This window comes from Cebus imitator, unplaced genomic scaffold, assembly GCF_001604975.1.
Source record: "Cebus imitator isolate Cc_AM_T3 unplaced genomic scaffold, Cebus_imitator-1.0 Scaffold475, whole genome shotgun sequence".
In the NCBI taxonomy this organism is placed as follows: Eukaryota; Metazoa; Chordata; class Mammalia; order Primates; family Cebidae; genus Cebus; species Cebus imitator.
The window spans coordinates 1,658,089-1,671,639 of NW_016107790.1; the positions used below are offsets into that span (position 1 = coordinate 1,658,089).

Genomic DNA, 13,551 nt, shown 5'->3' on the forward strand with positions numbered 1-13,551 from the left:
TCTCTCTCAGTATATCATCACATCATATTCTTCTTAACAAAAATCGGCATACTTCCCAGAGAAAGTCCAGGTTCCTCCTATACTGGGTCCCCTTCTTCCACCTAACTCCAGGGAACAGACCTTCATATACAATGCACAGGAAATTCACACCAGCCGCAACATCCTTTACACACGTTGGTTAAGGAAGGGGCTGAGGTGTTAAGTCAGCGGTTGGAACTGAGCTCCATTCTCTGTGTAAAAGGCACCCTTAGAGCTGCATCTTTTTCCTTCCCCAACTAAAATTCTAAGATGAGAGTGAAATCTTTAATTGGAAGCTTGAAACCTAATTATTTGGATATTTAATTTGATTTTGTTTTAATTTATGCCTAATATTAAGGTATAATAGACAAATAAAAATTGTATATATTTATGTTATGCAATGTGATATTTATATATATGTATGTATACACCATGAAATGAATAAATCAAGCTAATTAACATATTTGTCACCTCACATACTTATCATTTTCTACTATGTGAACATTTAGATCTACTCTTTTAGCAATTTCCAAGTATACACCATCATTAACTACAGTCACCATGCTATACAATAAATCCTTTATATACTATGACCAATATCTCCCCATCCCTGTCCCCAGTCCCTGGCAACCACCATTCTCTTCTCTGCCTCTTTAAGTTTCAAGTCTTTTGTTTTTTTTTGAGATGGAGTTTTGCTCTTATTGCCCTGGCTGGAGTGCAATGGTACAATCTTGGCTCACCACAACCTCTGGTTCTCTGGTTCAAGCGATTCTCCTGCCTCAGCTTCCCGAGTAGCTGGGATTAGAGGCATGCACCACCACACTCAGATAATTTTGTATTTTCAGTAGAGACAGGGTTTCTCCATGTTGGTCAGGCTAGTCTCAAACTCCTGAGCTCAGGTGATCTGCCTGTCTCAATCTCCCAAAGTGCTGGGATTACAGGTGTGAGCCACCGTGCCTGGCTTTTAAGTTCAACTTTTAAAAATTCCACATGTAAGTGAGATCATGTAGTATTTGTCTTCCTGTGCCCGGCTTATTTTACTTAGCATAATTTCCTTTATTTGGATATTTTATATCTCACGTTGTTACCTCTCTTTTATCTTTTATCATGCACTGAGGAAGACATTTTGCCCTAATAGTCATTACATAGAAAAAGAGGCTAAGGGATAAGGAATATAATTACTTTAATGTTTTTAATTAAGCCTTTTAATAGGCACTAAAAATACTAACATAGCACAATGAGATCACTTACTCTAATTACATGGAAGGATAAGGGCCAAACTTGTGTGAGGATTTAGGCTTTTTGGTACCTACATACTAATCATTCTCTTCTCTATTCTACTTTTGTGTAGCAGAAACCAGAACTATATAAACGTGTTAAATGAGTAATCTTATCTAAAATTAAATCCCTGTGTTTGCAATCTATTAAGTGAGAAAAATCAATAGGCTTACATTTTTCTTTAAAAGTATATGCACAGGGAAGATACAGATACGTAGGGAAAAACACTGGGAAATAACTATTACATTGAAGAGTATGAGATGAGATTAGAAGGAACGTTACAAGATACCTGCACTACCAATGAAGCAACGTAGTGTTACCTGGAAGGAAACGACATTAGTTGTAAATGCAAACTCAAGGGTGGTCACTGAAACTTTTTTTTTTGAAACAAAATCAGTATAATTGGTATGGGAAGAGAAAAAACAAAATGGAATTATATAAGGGTGGACACAGTGGCTCATGCCAGTAATCCCAACACTTTGAGAGGCTGAGGTGGGCGATTATTTGAGGTCAGGAGCTCCAGACCAGCCTAGCCAACATGGTGAAAGGCCATCTCTATTAAAAATTCAAAAATTATCCAGGCTGGGCATGGCGTCTCACGGCCTTAATCTCAGCACTGTAGGAGGCCAAGGTGGGCGGATCATCAGAGGTCAGGAGTTCAAGACTAGCCTGGCCAACATGGCAAAACCCCCTCTCTGCTAAAAATATGAAAATTAGCCGGGGGTGGTGGTGGGCGCCTGTAATCCCAGATACTCAGGAGGTGAAGGCAGGAGAATGAGTGCCTCAGCAGTCATTACATGTGACGGGTCACATGTTGGATCGCATTACATGTGATGGGTCACAATGTAAGTATAAGAAAATGATTGCTTATTGGCAGCATATAAATTCACAGTCAGGAATGGTGGTGATGCCAAGCGACTGCAGATTGCCCACATGGGTGGCTGAGAGAGTGGCATCTTTGCTTCTGATGGTTCGATGCACACAAACTTAATTTTATGCAGAAGTTATTACAATATTGTATAAAATTACCTTCAGGCTCTATGTATAAGATGTGTCTGAAACATAAGTAATTTTATGTTTAGGCTTGGGTCTGATGTCCAGGATATCTCATGATGTATGTACAATAGTCCAAGTCTCAAAAGAGTCTGAATCCAAAACACTTCTGGTCCCAAGCATTTCTGATAAGGGATACTCAACCTGCATCAGTTTTCCTGTTTGTTTCTTTTGACTTCTCTTCCACACTGCTGGTTTCAGCATATGTCTGGTGAGTCTTCTCTGTCTGTTACGGAAATCAATCATTCTGTAATTGGTGTGGATTTCCTATGCGCCTGTGTAGGAAGGTCTATTTCCTGGGGATAGTGGAAGAAGGGGGTTTGTCCAGGGCATACTGATAAGATTTCACTCTAGATCATTTCTTGTTTTTTTGGCTAAGATCAAGTATAGAATCTGTTCTTACCCATTTAATATCTGATATGTCCTCTATCTGAGGACAATATAGTTAATGGATTTTTTTTGAGCAGGGAGATGGAATAGGAGCTTGCTCCATAACCACTCCACACATCAACCTGGTATTGCAGTACCTCCAGGAATGGTGCAACCCTTGGGGGATATTTTTTAAAAAAGATTTCAATCTAGAGGCTGTAGGCTACAACTGCTGCGGGCGCTCAAATGAGGAGAACTCTGCTGCAGGACACCATATGCAAGAAGCCATGGCTTTCTCCAGCTGCTTTACTCAGCTTTTTGTTAGAGAATACCCTGGTTTGTCGGCCCTTTTTTCCTCTACCTGGGAATAAATGAGGCTATGCACAAGTGGGTAGAAAGGACTGAACTGTCAGGGGTTTTCCATACATAGAATTTTAATTAGTTCCCCCAGTTTTCAGCATCATTTCTGACTCTTGCCTCCTACTTTACATGCCAGGGTCAGGCAGAATTTTTTCTGAAATGGGGTTTCACTCTGTCGCCCAGGCTGGAATGCAATGTGTGATCTCAGGTCACTGCAACCCCTGCCTCCTGGGTTCAAATGGTTCTCCTGCCTCAGCCTCCTGGGGGCCTGGGATTACAGGCATGTGACATCACACCCAACTAATTTTTGTATTTTTAGTAGAGATGGGGTTTTGCCAGGCCAGCTGGTGTCGAACTCCTGACCTCAAGTGATCCACCTGTCTTGGCCTCCCAAAGTGCTGAGATTATAGGCATAAGCCACTGTGCGCAAACTAAATTACATAGTTGATAAGGAATTGCTATCCAAAATACACAGAGAGCTTCTAAAACTCAACAACATCAAAAGAAACAACCCAATTCAAAAATAAACAAAGGACATTTCTTGGAAGAAGATATACAAATGGCCAATAAGCATTTGAAAAGATACTCAACATCATTCATTATTAGGGAAATGCAAATCAAAACCACAATAAGACTCTATACCCACTAGTATGGCCATATTTTAAAAAATAAAAGGGGAAATCACAAGTATAGGTGAGGGAGTTGAAAAATTGAAACTCTTGTGCTGGTAGGAATGTAAAATGATGAAGCTGGTATGAAAAACAGTTTGGCAAGAAGTTAAACATGGGATTACCACATTACCTGACAATTCCACTCATAGGTGTATACCCAACAGAATCAAACACAGACACATAGATACGTGTATACAAACTTCATAGCAGCACTATTTGCAACAGCCAAAAGATAGACCCAGCCCAAATGTACATCAACTGATGAATGGATAAACAAAATGTGGCATACGCATACAATGGAATATTATTCAGCCATGAAAAGGAATGAGGTACTGATACCTGCTACAATGTGGATGAGCCTCAAAAACAGTATGCTAAGTAACAAAGGTCAGACACAGAAGGTCCCATATTATATAATTCTATTTATATGAAATATCCAGAATGGGGAGGTTCATAGAGACAGATTGGTTGTTGCCAGGGGATAGGGGGAGGGGAGAATAGGGAGTGACTGCCTAGTGGGTATGGGCTTGTTTTTGAGAGGAGAGTGATGAAAATGTTTTGGAACTTTATAGAAGTGGAAGTTGCATAACATTGTAATATGCTAAATGCCACTAAATTATGTATTTAAAAAAATGGTTCATTTATGCTATATGCATTTCACCTCAATAAAAAAAAAATAAAGAAGCTTAAAAGAAAAACAGATGTCGGCCGGGGCTGCAGTAGTCTGATGGATGGTTTGGGCCTGGAGGATGCAGTTTCAGGGTGGCTCACTCACATGGCTCTTGTTGGCAGGAGGCTCAGTTCATGGCCATGTCTGCCTCTCCATAGGGTGCAGGGCTGCTTGAGTGGACTGATTACAGGATAGCTGGCTTTCCCCAGAGAAAATAAGGAGAAAAGAGAGGGAGCAAAGAGAAAGCCACAATGCCTTTTGTGCCTGCCCTGGGGACCCTAACACTGCCAGTTCCGCTGCATTCTTTTCTTTAGAGGCAAGCCACTAAGATCAGCCCACAATCAAGAGGACAGTCAGGATTCATAGTTTAAAGGGAGCAGAATCGAAGTATTTGTGGATATTTGTGAAAATCACCACAATTTCTTTTTATATGTTCTTGGGTTTGATTTGCTAATATTTTGTTAAGGATTTTGCATCTATGTTCATGAGAGCTATTTGTTCAGTCGTCTTTTCTTTTTTTGAGACAGAGTCTCGCTCCATCATCCAGGCTGGAGCACAGAGGCATGGTCTCAGCTCACTGCAACCTCTGCTTCCTGGGTTCAAGCAAGTCTCATGCCTCAGCCTCTCAAGTAGCTGCGATTATAGGCATATGCCACCACACCCAGCCAATTTTTTTTGTTTGTTTTTTTTTTTTTTTNTTAGCGGAGATGAGACATGGTTTTGTCATGTTGGCCAGGCTAGTTTTGAACTCCTGGCCTCAAGTGATCCGCCCCTCTTGGCCTCCCAAAGTGCTGTGATTTCAGGCATGATCCACTGAACCTGGCCCATAGTCTTCTTTTCTTATGATGTCTTTAGCTTTGGTGTCAGGGTAATACTGGCTTAATAAAATGAGTTGGAAATTGTTCTTTTCCTTTCTGTAATATTTATAGAATGTGTGTTGGTACTAGCCTATTCATTTTTGTTAAATGTTTGATAGAATTTACAAAGGAATTCATCAAAGGAATTCCAGGGAAACAATCTGGGCCTGGGATTTCTTTGTGAGAAGATTTTAAATTATTAATCCTAATGGAGAAAATTACTATCTATAACTGACATGAACATATTCAGGTTTTATGTTATTTTGAATCAGTTTTAGTAGTTTCCTGCTAGGGATTTGGTTCATCTAACTTGTCCTCTGCAAATCTCTGTATTACACTTGGTGAGCAGAGTGCAGGGTGGACCCCATAGCCCTCACCCCCATGGCCGGCTTCCTCTGGGAAGGGCCCACCCTGCCCAGCCTTACCCTGCAGTTCTGCTAGGCCCAATAGGCTCAATTAATATGCATGTATGCACTAATGTATTCAACACATATTTGCTGTCTTTTGATTAAGTGGGGCCAACCCGATTACAATTTCTGCATTATAAACACCTCCCAAGGCTCGCCTTCCCTCTCTACCCCTGTGTTTCTGGTCCTAGTTGAGGTCTCTGCCATCTCTTACGTGGGCACCTGCTAATCAGTCACTTCCTAATCAGACTTACTCATTCTAGTGTCATTCCCTTCAAACCCAGCCCATACACTGGCCAGAACCATCAATAGATATAAATGGATATCAACAGATATAAAACTCAGATCTGGCTAGAGCTAACCCCTGCTCGACACCGTCCAGGGGCTCCCGGTACTATGATCTGCAATGGCTGCCCTCACAGGGATTGTTTTAATCACCTCCTGTTCATCCTGCTGGTGAGAAAGGGATTTCTGTGCTAGCGTTATGGGAATGGCCAAAGGGCACCTCACACTGGACAGATGAGATGACAGCAGTTTATAACACATTCTGGGTCAGAACACAGCATAGCATGCAGGGCCACAGGGGCTGCACTTGGGAATGGAGGGAACAGCCAGGGTCTGGAGTCCGGCTTCGTGCTATCAAAAGGGTGGGGTGATTCCTGCAGGAGAATATGATGGGTTTGTTTGAATATTTTCTCAGGCTCACAGGGAATTGACTGACACCCGCTGCTCAGAGACAAGCAGAAACTGCACCGTGTTTGGCTAGGGGATCTTATCCAAGGGAGCAGAAGGGAGGGGAATTTGTAGTTAGAGCATTCCAGTATCTCTCGGTTTGACCAGATTTCAAAGCAGCACTTAATATTGAGCCGAATTCTAGGCCTTACACAGGTGAGCTCCACCTCTGTGGGCTTCTCCATCTCCCCACTCCCAGTGACTCGCTGGCTAGCTCCTGGTCATTCTTATTTCTCAACTCTGGTCTCCTCTCTAGCAGGCCACTTCCCTGGCCTTTCCTATCCAACTGGGTTGCTTACATATCCTAGGTACTCTTAGCGCCTTTCTTTTTTCTTCTTTTTTTGAGATGGAGTCTCACTCTGTTGCCTAGGCTGGAGTGCAGTGGCATGATATTAGCTGAAACCTCTGTCTCTTGGGTTCAAGTGATTCTCCTGCTTCAGCCTCCTGAGTAGCTGGGATTACAGGTGCACGCCCCCACACCTGGCTAATTTTTGTATTTGTAGTAGAGACGGGCTTTTACCAGGTTGGCCAGGCAGGTCTTGAATTTCTGATCTCAGGTGATCCACAGGCCTCAACCTCCCAAAGTGCGGTGATTACAGATGTGAACCACCACGCCTGGCATGGTGCTCTAGTTGCACTCTCTTGCCCATGTCAAAGTCTAAATAAAAATGTAGAGATGAGTCTCTAAATTTAACATTTTATTTGGAATATGAGAATTGCAATATGAGGCATACACAGGCTAGGAGGTCTTTGGTGTGTCTGAAGAACAAAGAGAAAGTTGGGGGTTTTATTTATTTATTTTAATATTTATTTTGATATTTGTTTATTTATTTAAGATGGAGTCTTGCTCTGTTGTCAGGCTGGAGTGCAGTGTCACGATCTTGGCTCACTGCAACTTCCGCCTCCCGGGTTCAAGCAATTCTCCTGCCTTGGCCTCCTGAGTGGCTGGGACTACAGGCGCGCACCACCACACCCAGCTAATTTTTTTGTATTTTAGTAGAGACGAGGTTTCACCATGTTGGCCAAGATGGTCTCGATCTCTTGACCTTGTGATCCGCCTGCCTTGGCCTCCCAAAGTGCTGGGATTACAGGCGTGAGCCACCGCGCCCTGCTGGGGGTTTTATTTTTAAAAAGAAATGTTACCTGTGGTCTTGAAAGAAAGTTCATGAGTGTTAGTGAAGTTTTGGGGAGCTGGCAAGCTCCAGTTGGTGAGCGCCAGGGCTGGGTAAAATTAGTCTCAGAGCTGTAGCAGCTGTTGGGTAAAGCTGGTCCAAGGCTGGTCTTATTTCAGCAGCAATTGGGTAACGCTGGTCTTAGGTTACCACAGGTTACCAGCTTTAGCTGCTGGACTTGCAGAGAATGAAATTTTGGGAGCAATGCTGTCTGCCCAAGTGCTTTTCCCTTCTGGCTTCTCAACTCTATTTTTGTTGGGTGTGACAGTTTGTATAATCAACTTTCACACCCATAAGTTAGCAAACCATGCTTCCACACCCTCTCTTCTCCTCTGCAATGTCAGCTCCTTGCGGACAGGGCCTCGCCCAGTTTGTTTTCAAATCCTTAGTACCTGCCCAAGGAAAGGTGATAATTTTTTAAACTATAGCTCAAAAATTCTAATTTACTTTTGCCACATTTTACATGATAAGAAAAAGCAAGTCCATTGGAATCTCTCAGACAAAACAGACAACAAAAACTCTACAGAGAAATTGTGGGGGAAATAATATTATGTCTAAAATGGTTGGGCATGTTTGCTCACACCTTAAATTCCAGTGCTTTGGGAGGCCAAGGCAGGAGGATTACTTCAGGCCAGGAGTTCAAGACCAGCCTGAGCAACATAGTGAGACCCTATCTCTATAAGCTGTATATATTTTAACATAGCCAGGCATGGTGGCACATGCCTATAGCCTTAGCTACTCAGGAGGCTGAGATGGGAGGATTGCTGGAACCCAGGAATTTGAGGCTGCAGTGAGCCATGACGGCACCTACTGCACTCCAGCCTGGTGACATAGTAAGACCCTGTCTCTTTAAAAAAAAAAAAAATTGTTTTGTGAACATGTTCTCTCCCTGCTCCTTTTCTTCATAATGTCTAGCTGGGTGCGCGTGAACCCTTGCTCTCTGCATACCTTGGCGATTTTGCTGCCCTCCTTTTAAAATGTTGAGCATGAGGTCAAAGAGAGTTTGTGGTTCTGAAGTACCACTTCAGATCAGCGTGCTGGGAACTTGTTCTCACAGCCAGGAGCTGAGCTCTGCATTGATTTCACACAGAGTTTATTCAAATAGGCAATAGACGTTCTATCCAGGTCCATTAGTCCAATGGATTTGTTTCCTCCAGAGGTAGGAAACACATACACTCAGAGAAAAGCTTTTATAATCCCCAACCCATTGATGAGAAGAATCCAGCAATCCAGCATCTCATGACTACCAAAAAGCAGAGCCAGCATTCAGACCCAGGTGTGTCCAGCTCCCTGGACCACCCAGATGGAGTTGGGCCAGAACGTGGAACAGCCATGGGCCTTCGCAGAAGACCAGTATATGGCGGAGGGGAAAAGCTAGCAGCCTCGGGCCCCACAGAACCCAAAGACAAATTTTGTTTGAACTGTACAGTACTGTACTTAGAATTTTGTTCCTATTTTTTTATTGTGGTAAAATACCCATAACATAACATTGACCGTTTTATCCATTTTAAGTTCAGTGGCATTAAATACATTCATAATGTTGTGCCGTCATCACCATCCATCTCCAAAACTCTTCTCATCTTGTGAAACAGAACCTGTACTCATTAAATGCTAATTCTCCATTCTCTTCTCTCCCAGCCCCCGGCAACCACCATTCTATTTTCTGTCTCTACGACAGTGACGATTCTAGGTGCCTCAGAGAAGTGGAATCATACAGCATTTGTCTTCTTGTGATCAGCTTATAATACTTAGCATGATGTCTTCAAGACTCACCCATGTTGTAACATATATCAGAATTTCCTTCCTTTTTAAGGCTGAATAGTGTCTCATTGCATATGCTCATCTATATCACATTTTGCTAATCTGTTCACCTATTGATGGACACCTGGGTTCTTGTAGAGTTTGCCTATTATGAATAATGTTGCTTTCAGTTCTTTTGGAAGTACACCCAGAAGTGGAATTGCTGGATCATATGGCAGTTCTATTTTTAATTTTTTGAGGAACTGCCATACGTTTTTCACAGCGGCTCTACTGTTTTACACTCCTACTGACAGTGCACTCTCCACATTCTCACCAACATTTGTTATGTTTTTTAAATAGCAGCCATCCTAATGGATGTGAGGTGGTATTTCATTTTAGTTTTGGTTTGTTTTTCCCTAATGATTACTGATGTTGAGCATCTTTCCATGTGTGTATATAATTTTTCAAAACTTAGATGTCAACATGAAATACCTGTAAATTTCACAATAACTCAAAATTCCTGGCTTCTCTTGACAAAACAAGAGATCTGGCTCAGCGGGGCACCTATTTCCACAAGGCGCAGTCAGCTGGTCGGGAGGAGGGCTGCTCTCTAAAAGGCCATGCATTCTCTAGTTTACCACAGTCCCCACCACTCCCTGTTGCCTGACCCCAGGTGGCACAAAGTTTGGGACTCCCTAGGGGATGTTAGCAGTACGTCAACTTGTCTATGTCTTCAGATCTTTAGGCCAACGACTCACCCTGGCCTCATGCACCCCCACCCTGCCCCTGGGCCTGTGAAAACTGTCAGAGCGGCTCCAGAGACCACATCTGACTTCTCCGAGTGCGTCTTGCAATCACCTCTGAACAGGAGTCAAAAAGTATTTGCCAAGCAAATGAGAGAGTGGAGGCTTCCTCCATAAATCTTAATACATTAGTTAAGAATCTAGGTGTGACCGGGGAATGACGTCTTGAGCCCAAATGATCTCAGGAGAGGCTGCCAGAGGCCTTTGTGAATCAAGAGCAGCCCAAGCATAGCTGAGCCGGGCACGCAGCCGCATTTCTGGCATTGTGCTTTCATGGCAAAGGTTTGATGCGGCTTTCCTGAGGTGGCAGAGTGGGGAAGACCAAAGCTGCTGGTGCATAACCCTTCTATTGCTGCAGTAACTGGGCAAATACGTGGAGGCTTTTCTAGGTGACTAAGACCCTAGCAATGCCCTAGGGGGTGGAGCTGGTGAGTGTTCCCCTCTCCCATGGGTGGCATCCAGTACCCAGGAACTTTGGCTGGGGACGCCAAGAGTCAGAAAACAAAACCTGGGACTTTGCGCATCTGGGAAGATAGCAGGATCCTCCACGCCTCCTCCCAGACTCAACCTGGTGAATCACCCAGCGTGTCGCACCGTCAGGAAGGCAGGCGCTGAAGTGTCTGGGGCAAACCAGAGAGAAGAGGAATTTTCCAGGCTGCCTTCCTGGGACCTCCCAGTCTTACCCTTTCTGCAAGGATTTAAGGATATCAGCAGAGTGGAAAACAGCCTCTCCTTTCTACCACATTAAGGTTGAGTACACATTTCACAGGACAGGAGGATGGAGGTTTGTGTCCCAGTGACACGTGACCCCGCACATGAACTATGAAAGCACTGAACTATTAAAGGTCTAGTTGGTCACCTTGAAATTCCAAGTTTCTGGCTGGGTTAGTTAGGTGCAGTCTGAATAAATTATGGTGTTAGCAAAAAGATGCTGTAGCTCTCTGGGGCAGCGACTCATCATTCTGCAGACATAGGCCTGGCTCCAGGAATACTTAAGGGGTCTATGGGACATCAGAATAAACAGCCAGCTGCTTTATTATTGCAGTAATCACAACGTTGATTGTGCACCTGCAGCAAGTGCTTCCTATAGGCCAGTCACTCTTCTACAACTTTGCCACACATCGATACTTTTGATGATCACCACAAGGCTTTCAGGTCTTATTGAATTCCAGGGTGAAGAGGTCACTGAGGCACAGACAGCGCTCATGGCAGAGAGTGCCCATAGCAGACAGCTCCCAAGGGGCAGTGCTGAGAGCCAAGCTAAAAGGCTTGTTCGTTCAACTCCTACAATATTACGGTTGTGTGTGGTTCCCATAGAAATTGCTACCTGCTTTCCCCGCCCTCAGAGCACTATTCCACAAGCAAATCTGTGTCCCATGCCCCCTTTTTTCCCAGATGAATCAGCGGCACCTATGTCCATTATGGTCTTTACTCCTCACAACACAGTAAAATGAGTGTTGCTCTAATACCATCATGAGCTCCACTGCTCAGAGCAGAAAACAGACCCAGAGAGATTTGGTGGTGTGGTCACTGGCATAGCCTGGGAGGTAGAGGAGGACACTGCTTAAGTCTCCCTGCCCTGGGCCGGGGTTCCTGATGCTCTGCCCTCAGTGGGTTACCAGCAAATTCATGATGGATAAATAAACTTATCAATAACTTCTAGATGGGCAATTTCAGATAACTGACAATATACTCCCTACTCATATCGTGCAGCAAAATCTTTTTAAATAATATTTTGGATTGACATTTTTATAAAATATGTTACTATATATTTCCTGCATTTTTTTCTTATCTTTTCCTTCCTCAGTTGCCATATTTTATTTTAGAAATTTTTCTAAAATAGATTACACAATTTTTATATCTTTTTTTAAGAGTAGCTTTAAAAACTTAGCTTTATCATGGAGAGCTTTGAAGATACACAAAAATGGTTCAGAGTTGCCTAAATCCACAGTACCCATCACCCAGCCCCAGTTGCCATCAGTGGTGACTGGTCCTGTCCCCAGCATCCCACTCATTGACATCCCCTCCACCCATATAATTCTGAAGCAAATCCCAGACATTATATCATTTCACTTCTAGATATTTAGACACATATCTCCAAAAGATAAAATTATTTTTATCACAATTATCCTACTCTTTTTTTTTTTTTTGAGGTGCAGTCTCGCTTTGTCACCAGGCTGGAGTGCAGTGATGCAATCTCGGCTCACTGCAACCTCTGTCTCCTGGGTTCAAGCAACTCTCCTGCCTCAGCCTCCCGAGTAGCTGGGACTACAGGCGTGCGCCACCACACCCAGCTAATTTTCGTATTTTTAGTAGAGACGGGGTTTCTCCATGTTGGCCAGGATGGTCTTGATCTCTTGACCTTGTGATCTGCCCACCTCTCCCCCACAAAGTGCTGGAATTATAGGTATAAGCCACCGTGCCTGGCCACCCTACTGTTTTGACATATGAAAGTTAATAAAAAGGTCTTATATTTTTTAAGAGACAGGGTCTCACCATGTTGCACAGGCTGATCTTGAACTCCTAAGCTCAAGTGAGTTGCCTACCTTGGCCTCCCAAAGGGCTGGAATTACAGGCATGAGCCACTGTGCTTGGCCAAAATTTCTTAATATGATAATATATTCAATTGTATTCAAATGTTTAATTGTATCACATATTTGTACACTTTTAGCAGAATTTTTTAAAGGTCAAGATTCAAATAAGGACCTCACATTGCATTGCAAAGGTGACAGGCTTTTTAAGTGTTCTAATAGAAAGATTTGTCTTCCATCTCTTTTTTTCCTTTTAATGTATGTGGAGAAGACCCCTGAATTCGCTTTACCAGAAAAAATAGCTTACTTTATAAACAGAGTGCAGAGAAAGTACTGGTTTTTCTGGATGCCTTGGGATTGTCGTGTAAAACATTAGTGACCGTTCTCTGCAGCGATGGGAACCCTTTCAGGATCCTGCTACATCCTTGTGCTGCCTGAGGCCTTGCTAATCCTTTCATATTTGCTCTGCCTCTGACCTTGGAGCCCGTCACTTCTGATGGCTGGGGTCTTCCCACAGCAGCCCTCCTTCTACCCTAGCCAGCAGTGGGCTGGACGCTTCCCAGACTTGGGGCTGCTGCCCTGTGCAAGGGTGAGTGAGAGGCTCTGCTCCAGTCCTAAACTTGGCCCTCCGTGTGGGGACTGAAACAGTGTTCTCCTGGACTGCCTGTATTTGCTCTCTGGGTGGTGTTTCTGAGTAACTGAACTCTGGCTGCAACAGTAATACAACTGTGTTTGCATACTAATAAGGAAAACAGCTAACATCATAGTGTGAATGTTTTTTGCCCAGGATCCTATTTTAAAGTGTTTGTACTCCTTTGAGGATATCAAAACAAGAGCTTATATTTATTGAGCATTTGTGATACACTATGTCCTGTTTTAAGTATTTCACA

The 13,551-nt window shown here is 43.3% G+C and overlaps 1 non-coding gene across 1 annotated transcript; it reads left to right on the plus strand.

The window, feature by feature from the left end:
* Window positions 1–2,703: 2,703 nt before the first annotated feature.
* Window positions 2,704–2,898, plus strand: LOC119468699. The gene has a single exon (XR_005197450.1). It is a non-coding gene; the product is annotated as a U2 spliceosomal RNA (small nuclear RNA).
* Window positions 2,899–13,551: the final 10,653 nt, after the last annotated feature.